The following is a 9,095-nucleotide window of genomic DNA, read 5'->3' on the forward strand; positions in this document are numbered from 1 at the left end:
ATAGAAAATGCAAATATAAACAACCTGTGAAATTTCATATATCTACGGTCATTTGTTTTAGAGTTACACCAAAAACCAAAATCGATTTTGTTAAAAATCGATTTTGCGTAAAAATTCCCGTTTTTCCTTAATCTTTTTTTTGTTTTTCACGGTGCTTTTGAAATCTACTGGGAAATTTTTACTTCTGACCCCCCAAAGTACCAACTAGATTCACTTTCCTATCAGAAAAGATACTGTTGAAGAAAATTCAAGCACTTTTACTGTCCTAAAAGGTGATAATGACAAACACAAAAAAAAACACACATCATTGTAAAATCAATACATTCATCGTTTCACTCAGAATCTAATATCACTCAAAATATTGTATTAACTATAATTTTTTACTGTAAAAATGATAAAAACTGAACTGCTTTTTCAAAAACTAATATTGTAATTGTTATTATTTTGAAAATAACAATTAACAATGTTTACAAAAATAAAAATAAATTACTGTGTAAAATTTGAAAAATTAGGTAGGTATATAAACTAGAACTAATAAATGAATTACTATCCGTCTATCCTTTACCTCTATACGACTATACATGGTCAATAGAAATAGAGTGGTGGTGTGGTGACCATTTATAAACCATGATGTACAGCATATATGTATTTCAGTACCTACCCAGTACCCACTCTTAATATAATATATAACTTATGAGGTTCATTTTAGAATATGGAGCTGTTGTGTAGGATCCTGATAAGTCTTGCGGGATGAATCAAATTGAACGTATTGAAAAAACGTTAAACGTTAAAAAAAACGTATTTATCAACTTTGTTGCGTATAAATTAAAAATTGATAACCCACCCCATGACTAATCTCTAGTTATTCATCTTCTTGGCCTTCATATGTTAGCTGACAGAAGGCTAAAGCTAATTTAACTTTTCTGAGACGTCTTATTTGAATCTCAGACATTTTCCATTTTTAAATTTTAATAATTTTATACTTACTATACTAAATATCTATTTATCAGGTTTATATACCTACTTATTTTTAGTTTTTTATTACCAAAATTGCAATATGTTTTATGATTTTTCAAAAATAATATAAAAATGTTGCTATATAGTACATATATTTAAGCATATTTTGAGAATTTTGACTGCATATTTCGATAATTTTTAGTGCAACAAGTTAAGTTCTGAACCCCTAATTTATTTATATACGAAAACTGTAAAAACTTGGTTTTAATCTATACTTAAAACACCCCCCCCCCCACAATTTAATAATCCTAGCTACGCCACTGCGTAGTGATAGTATAATGTCTATGGTTATACGTGTTATCTTGTCACGTAAACATAATAATATGTACATATATAATATTATGACTATATCTAAATCCCGATTAAGCGTGCGCTGACGTAGCGATGACGCCACAAATACCCCTTGGCCCCATCCCACCGTACTCTACTTGACGAACGCCAATTGAACAACTATATAGGTATGTATTCTGTTTTCTTAAATTATTTTTAATGCACCCTATCCAATTGTTTAACTAGAACGGAAGAATAATGGTAGCTAGTATAGTTACTAAATGTATAATGTATATTATAATTTATAGTGATGGTAGTTACCTAATACCTAATGGCTAATACCTATATATATTATATTTATAATTTATATTATATCACTTATATTTTTTATACGTGTTTTTAATATACTACAGTGTATACTCTATAGTAGCCCAATCAACTATCGACAATCGTCAGTGTCAGATGTTCACGCAATAATCACGATCCATTCGCCCATAAAAATATATATAACAATTTACAATACAATATTACAATGTACCTATATATATATGCCTGTTTTTAATTAAATGCTAAAAAGATACCACTATTGATTTTAGTAGATTATTAATATTAATTATTTATTTATTAAATGATTAATTGTTAATTTAACTATAATATTATATTATATCATATCTAGAAAAAATGTTTTTATAATAATTAGAAATTTTTAAATTAGCTTCTTTATATTATATTATACAATATTGAATATATTTTATTTGATAAATAAAACACTATTGCACTTCCATTGTTGTTCAACTGCTAATAATTGGTATGCTTACCTACATCGTTTAAATAATATAATTAATTGTTTTACAACGCGGTTTACAATCAAAATACTTCCGAATAGGTACCTATAATCAACCATTAATCGATCAAATAACCTCATAAAAAATATTTAATTTTCTGTTATGACAATATATTATTAACAATTACCTATGAATTATTTATTACGAATAGACCAACCATCATACACATTTATTTCTAATATAATTATAATTCATTTATATTCTGTGATTTAACTAGCTCAGTATATGGGTCTGATTACGAGTTAAATTAGAACAAAGTTCAAAAAAAAAAAAATAATACAACAGACAACAACCATGATAAAAATTACTTGGTTGTTGACCAGTGGTAGGTAGGTATATAAATATAATGACAAAATGTCCATGAGATATTATCTGAGAATCGAGGCCGAGAGCCTAATTGATTTGCCCAATTATTAGCAATTGTTAACTATCTTAAACTTTCAAATCGAGGCTTTAGTTTAAATTATTAAATAATACAATAAACTGTATAATATTTATTATTTTAATTAAATTAAAATTTTTAAATTTTAATAATTTTATACTTACTATATTATTATACTTATGAAGTTTTCTGTTTGACGCACAATTTTAAGAATTATATCGCACTAGGTATCTGCAGCAGTAACTATTATTACTACTATTACTACTTCGTGTAAATGCCTGCTTGTAACTATTCGATTTGGCCAATATTACGAATTACTAGTGTTGACGTGTAGCGTGTTGTACTCACGCGCAGTGACAATGCCGGGAAGTGAACACTAAAATCGCCAAATCTAAAATACTATATCATTATATCAATGTGTTATTTCGTGTTCTGCTTACGAAATATATGATTTAATATGGTTATCTCTGTATAGTTGCTGTCATTCAAAAAATAAATAAGAGGTGTGGGGAAATATATAGATAAATGTATACGAGGGGATAAATGGGATTATTTATCGCCCTTGAGCCGCATTTGTATAATAAGTAATCTTTATAAAAGTAGCAATAAAAAATCGTATATTTAATTAGTATAACCTAACCTATATAAGCAATCTATACAGTGAACGGTTAAATAGGTACTTATTAAAATGTAAAGTGTTGTATTTGTTTTTATTATTTGTATAATATATCTATAAGGTATACAGGTACTTAGGTAGTCGGTACCTATATTTGGAATAGCAATGGACCATGAACTATAAGATTAAGTTCGATATTATCTTGATTATAACAACATAATATTATAGGTAATAGGTATGATATACGCGTAACGATTAAAAAAAAATAACATCCGTATAATGTATATATTGTACATTGTAGGTCTGTTTACTATTTGTAGGTACATATAAAAAACGAATACATAGTACATATTATTATCATCAGTGCAGGGGCGTATTTACGGAGGCGGATATGGGGACAAATCCGCCCCTATGGCTCTTTAAATACATGTTTATTATTATATAATATTTATTACATCGTAATCTGTAAGCTAAAATTCTTATCATCCACCCCCTACAAAAAATACTAAGTAGCCAGGTTTATAAAACGAGGTTGGGGGACTTGGTTTAAACTTTAAACACCCAAACCCAACGCCACTGATTATCATTGAGAATTTAGTTATAATATATACTATATTAATGATCAAAATTATAATTTTTTAAATCACGCATATTTATATAATATACAATATACAAGTGACGAGAGTTATTAACCTTATATAATAATCAATTTACTCGTAATTCATTATTTTTGGCTCAATTTTTACTTTTTAAGATACCTATACTTATATAGAAACCGCTTTACATTTTAAACCGAGAAATGTATTCAACTTTAAGTCAAACAATAAGCGAATTGATTGAGAACTCTTGCCAACTATAAGCTAAGTATAGAGATACCTACCTACAAAAATCAAAAAGTTATAGTTCTTAATTCATACTTTGTAGTTTGTAGAAGTAGACTTGTGTAGGGTTTCTACAGCTGACCAGGTGCAGTTATAATAATTTTACTGGTCCACTTTTTCTTAGGTATACTTTAGAATAATACTAAGACACTAAGTATTGTTGATATTACAATTTTTATACTATATAAATGTACAAGTATCGATTTGGTAGAATTTTAAGTATAAAAACGTTTTTATTTATTATCAGATGTATTTAATTGTCTACTTAATAAAATTGATAATTATTAAAATATGAATCTATTTATATAATATGAATGTATAATATAAAAATTCAAGCTCCTTATAATTCTAGATAAAATTATCTAAAATTTTTATTATAGGTGGTTAATGGTTATACTGTAAAATATTTCAGTAACCCTTGTTATTGGAAGTACAAAACCTGGTTTATATGCCGTATTTTTTGTAGGGTGTTATGACGCCCTCTTCACTGTTTCAAAAAAAAGTGTTATATGTATGATATACCATAACCACATACTATGTACAACTACAGTAGCGTAGCGTGGATTTTAAGAAAGTGTAAGCAGAAAAACTAATGTTTTGGAAATTTATTAGTAATTTTACAGTCAACTACAAATGTACACAGCCGCCGATTATCGCCTTATCGGCGATACAAATAATAATAAACAGGTTGGTACTGTGGTGTATGCAAAATCACAAGTAGGTATACTTACAAATTGTATATAAATACGAGCCCCCTCTACGACATTGTACGTAAGCCGTGAATAAAAAGATAGATAAATAAATAGATTTTCCAGTTTTTCCACCATCATAAACGTAACGGCCGACGACGATGACCAAAATATGGATGTGTTCATTATAATTGTTTTCTTATATTCTAAACATATTATTATTTATTATTTTTATTATTACAGAAACTTAAAAAAAAATAGTCAAAGATTTGATTTGAATTGTAATTTGTTATTATAATAACATTAATATTAACTTATTTTTCCCTTTTTTCAAGTGTAAGCAGTGCTTACAGTGCTTACATGCACGCTACGCCCCTGTACCACTATATATTTATCTGCTAAGGTACATATGGTCGCGGGCTCACACGAATTAACATAATATAAATAATATAAATTGTCGTATTCATATATTATTTAAAAAAAAATTTATTTGTAAAAATACGAGTAAAAATATGACATCATAGTATAAATCGCCATGGATATATAAAAAATTGAAACTGTGAAAACATAATATCATAGGTAGTATAAATCATAAGTCATAAACACATATTATTTTAATTTTTTCTGTACCTATTTATATTTATTGGCTTATATGTTAACATAATCTTTAATCGTTATTTCATTATTATTTATTTTATTTCTATAAATAGTATTCTTTCTCTTATTGGTTTTATGGGTACTCGTCGTTTTTCTAAACTACTTCTTATCAATATTGTAGTATCAGTTTGCATATTTTTGTGAGCTTCTAAAAATGTGTATATGTTTGGAATTTGGATGAGGAGAATCAAAAAATTTATAAATTTCAAATGAAAAGATTCGCAAGTGTTAGTGGTTCTTTATGAACTTGAACTTTTTCTGCACATAACTCCGGAGGAAATATACTGAGCAAACACTGTAGTTTTGTGTTCGTCTAGTTGAATAGCAGACATTTCAAACGAAAATGTTAAGTGAAACTGAAAATGTAACACGAAATGCGTCCGGAAAAAATCGAAGCCAATTATTCTCTACGAAGGCTACAAATTTCGTTTCCACAAACACTAAAAAACGATGACAGCGGTGGCCTTGCAGTGTCAAAAGTTTTAAGTGCTTTTTAAAATTATCTCCTTTAAATAAAATAGCTGAGAGTAATACTAATCATAACCACAATAAAAACGATGAAAAGTCGTAAATAGCCAAATATTAAGTAGGTAATTCTCTGAAAAGAAAAGCCATAGAAGACATTTCTTGCAAACCTTCAAAACTTATTGATACAGAATTGAAGAAAGGCGATGTATCAACTTTGATAACGAATATGATTTATCTTTAATTCGACACAATGTTTATCGTGCTCTTTCATTTGTACACCCCCCTCTAAAAAATGCATTAAAGAATTACATGCTGCTTTGGAGTCTATGAATATCAAAACTAACATAGGTGAGCCATTTTGGTTTATTAACGACAGAGAAAATTTTATAATAGGTTTTTCTACTACCCAAAACTTAAAAGTGCTGTGCGATGTAAATAAATTGTACGTAGATGGAACTTTCAAAAGTTGCCCTAAACAATTTTATCAACTTTTTACCATCCATGGCCTAAAAAATGATGTATATATTTTACCACTGGCGTTTTTTTTTACTACCCGACAATAAGTGTAATACCACGTACAAGTGTGCATTTCAACATGTAATTCGCCATTCCATGTATATTGGTCTAACGTGCTCTCCTACTGAAGTTGTTATAGATTTTGAACAAGCTACCCACAGTGTTGTAGCGGAAGTCTTCCCTAATGCAAAAATAAGAGGATGTCGATTTCACTTAGGGCAAAGTTGGAGGAGGAAAATTCAAAGTTTAGGACTCACGAAAATGTATAACACAAATACAGATGAAAGTTACTATTTAAAATTTTTTTTTGGTTTGTCATTTTTGGATTCTGACAACGTCATTGATTGTTTCACGGATGACTTTTTAGCAATATTGCCAGCTAAAGATGATCGGACTGTACAATTTACCGACTATGTTTTCGAAAACTATATATCCCCGGATGCCATGTTTCCCCCAAATATTTGGGCACAGTTTTCTACTAGTTATAACCGCGTACCACTAACAACTGTGAAAGTTTTCATTCACACCTAAATTCATCGTTTTACTCTAGTTATCTTAACATCTATAATTTTATTGATGTGTTAGTAGAAATTCATTCAGAAACGTATACCAAATGTAGAAGCAATGGAATAAAAACGAAGAAAATTTGTGAAAAAGAAGCATTTATAAGACAACAGACGACAAAGCTAGCACAAAAAGAAATAGAGCACTTTGATTTCGTTAAATCATTAAGTTTTAAGTTTTTGCCCAACCAATAATCTAAAAAAAAATCATTTTATCATAAATTAATATAAATTTTGCCTTTTTTTATAAATAATAATAAAAAATAAAAAAAACAAATTTTTCGGGAGACGACACAGCCAATCTCCTCGTGGTGTCTTCTGGGTAACGCTGATAGGCTGATATGAAGTGATAAATAAAATGTGACCACAACTCGTACGTCTGTTTCATAAGTACGGTACCTTGTCCGGGCTTGTCCATACGGTACCGTCGGTACCTATTAGTAACATAAATAACAATAGGTAATAACTCAATGGTAGTTCATAGATGAATGTATGCCAAATAAATTTGCTTTCTCATAAATCATAATAATACTCGTTGCAATAATACAATATACGTTAATACTATAGTAGCATAAGTTCATATAGCATGCTGAGAACCTACTAGATGTGCAATATCTGACGATTGATCCAATACCTATAGCAGTCAATATAATATGACTGTTAATGCGCCTTTATTGGGTAATTGGTGCTGCAGGGTTGGTAAAATATAATATATACTATCAGTGGCGGATTTAAGAGTTCAAAGAAAGTTAGCAAATCAATAAGAGGGGCCTCGTACAAAATGTGCGAAATTTGTGATCAATGGTAATAGGTAAAATGTAGAATACCTCTGTGAATAACTTAGTGGTGGATTCAGGAAGGGGGGGAGAAAAGAGGCAACATTTTATATAGTTAGTTTTGTATAGATTTATATATATTTAATATTATAGTTCACGCAATATACTAAGATAAAAACAAGTTATTTTCCATTGGTAGAGTAAAAAACATTTTTAGGAGTGTGGACAGTGTATAGTTAGGTAATCGTTAATGGACACCTACCAGCTATTGAAATTTCCCCTAAAATATGTGACTTACCTATTCTTAAAATAATTTATATTTTAAACAGGGTTAACGCTCGAATTTTTTATTCGGGTTAGGGTTTCGGCTGTTCAAACAGCGAAATAAAAAATTTAAACAAATGAAATGTTCGGGTTTTAACAATAGTTATTATTCGGGTTAATATATTGGTTAATACGAGTATTCGGAAGTCTAGAAAAAACACAACTTTTGAAGGCTGAGCCCCCCAAAAATAACCCAAAAACAAATTTAAACAAAAAATTATAAATTCCCAACACGAATGCGCAACATTTGTTTTAGACCAAACTTGGTTTACAGAAGTTACATTTTTCTAAGAAACTACAATGTAATATAATATAATATTTAAACTTAAAATAAAATACAAGACAACTAGTAGCGACGGTCCATATGGAATGTTGGGCTATTCAATACATATATACATACGATTTACGCATAAATATATATATACGCACTCCTTACATACACACGCGACACGTGCAACACATAAACAATATTCAACACCTCTCCGTTCAGACATTTAAGAAAAACAACACAATCAATTATCAGTGGCGCCAGATGACACCGTATATATAAAACCATAAATGCATTTTTACGTATATAATATACACATATATATTATATTCTACGAGGCCCCTTCGATAATTTTCCAATCGAGAAGTTCGGTCAAAACAAAACAATAAATTACCAGTGACACCTTTGTCGCACCGCATAAAATAAGAAAAAAACATCACGTATTAACCAATGCATATCAGAAGAAGGGATTACACCGAAGCCACATTATATAAGGACCCTACAGAATAGACTCGCCAGCCAGTATTTTTCAGAAGAAGACCCATGCACAAGGTCCACGCCAGTCAACATCACGACTCTCTTCCACTGCTGTTCAAGGGAGTGCTTATGGTTGTGCGTACCTACATGCGTATACAGTATATGTATATTGGATTACCTCAGCATTCGTTATGACTGTCTGAATTAGTTATCTCTCTATCAGACAAATTCGTATTATTCATTTTTCCATTCACCTACGTATTAATCTTTAAAATCATAAAGTTCTGTGACTATCATCATATCGTAATCCCGTTAAGTACATTACTATTACACAATTACACTTTGA

At 29.4% G+C, this 9,095-nt stretch overlaps 1 protein-coding gene across 1 annotated transcript in view; it reads right to left on the reverse strand.

The window, feature by feature from the left end:
- LOC100164635 (dynamin-1-like protein) overlaps positions 1-2,957 on the reverse strand; it is a 10,588-nt gene extending 7,631 nt beyond the window's left edge. The window contains exon 1 of the mRNA XM_003241074.4: positions 2,679-2,957. The gene's annotated coding sequence lies outside the window, so the exon portion shown is untranslated. The remainder of the gene's footprint in view (positions 1-2,678) is intronic.
- Between the last annotated feature and the right edge of the window lie 6,138 nt (positions 2,958-9,095).

This window comes from Acyrthosiphon pisum, chromosome A2 (genome assembly GCF_005508785.2).
Source record: "Acyrthosiphon pisum isolate AL4f chromosome A2, pea_aphid_22Mar2018_4r6ur, whole genome shotgun sequence".
Taxonomy (NCBI): domain Eukaryota; kingdom Metazoa; phylum Arthropoda; class Insecta; order Hemiptera; family Aphididae; genus Acyrthosiphon; species Acyrthosiphon pisum.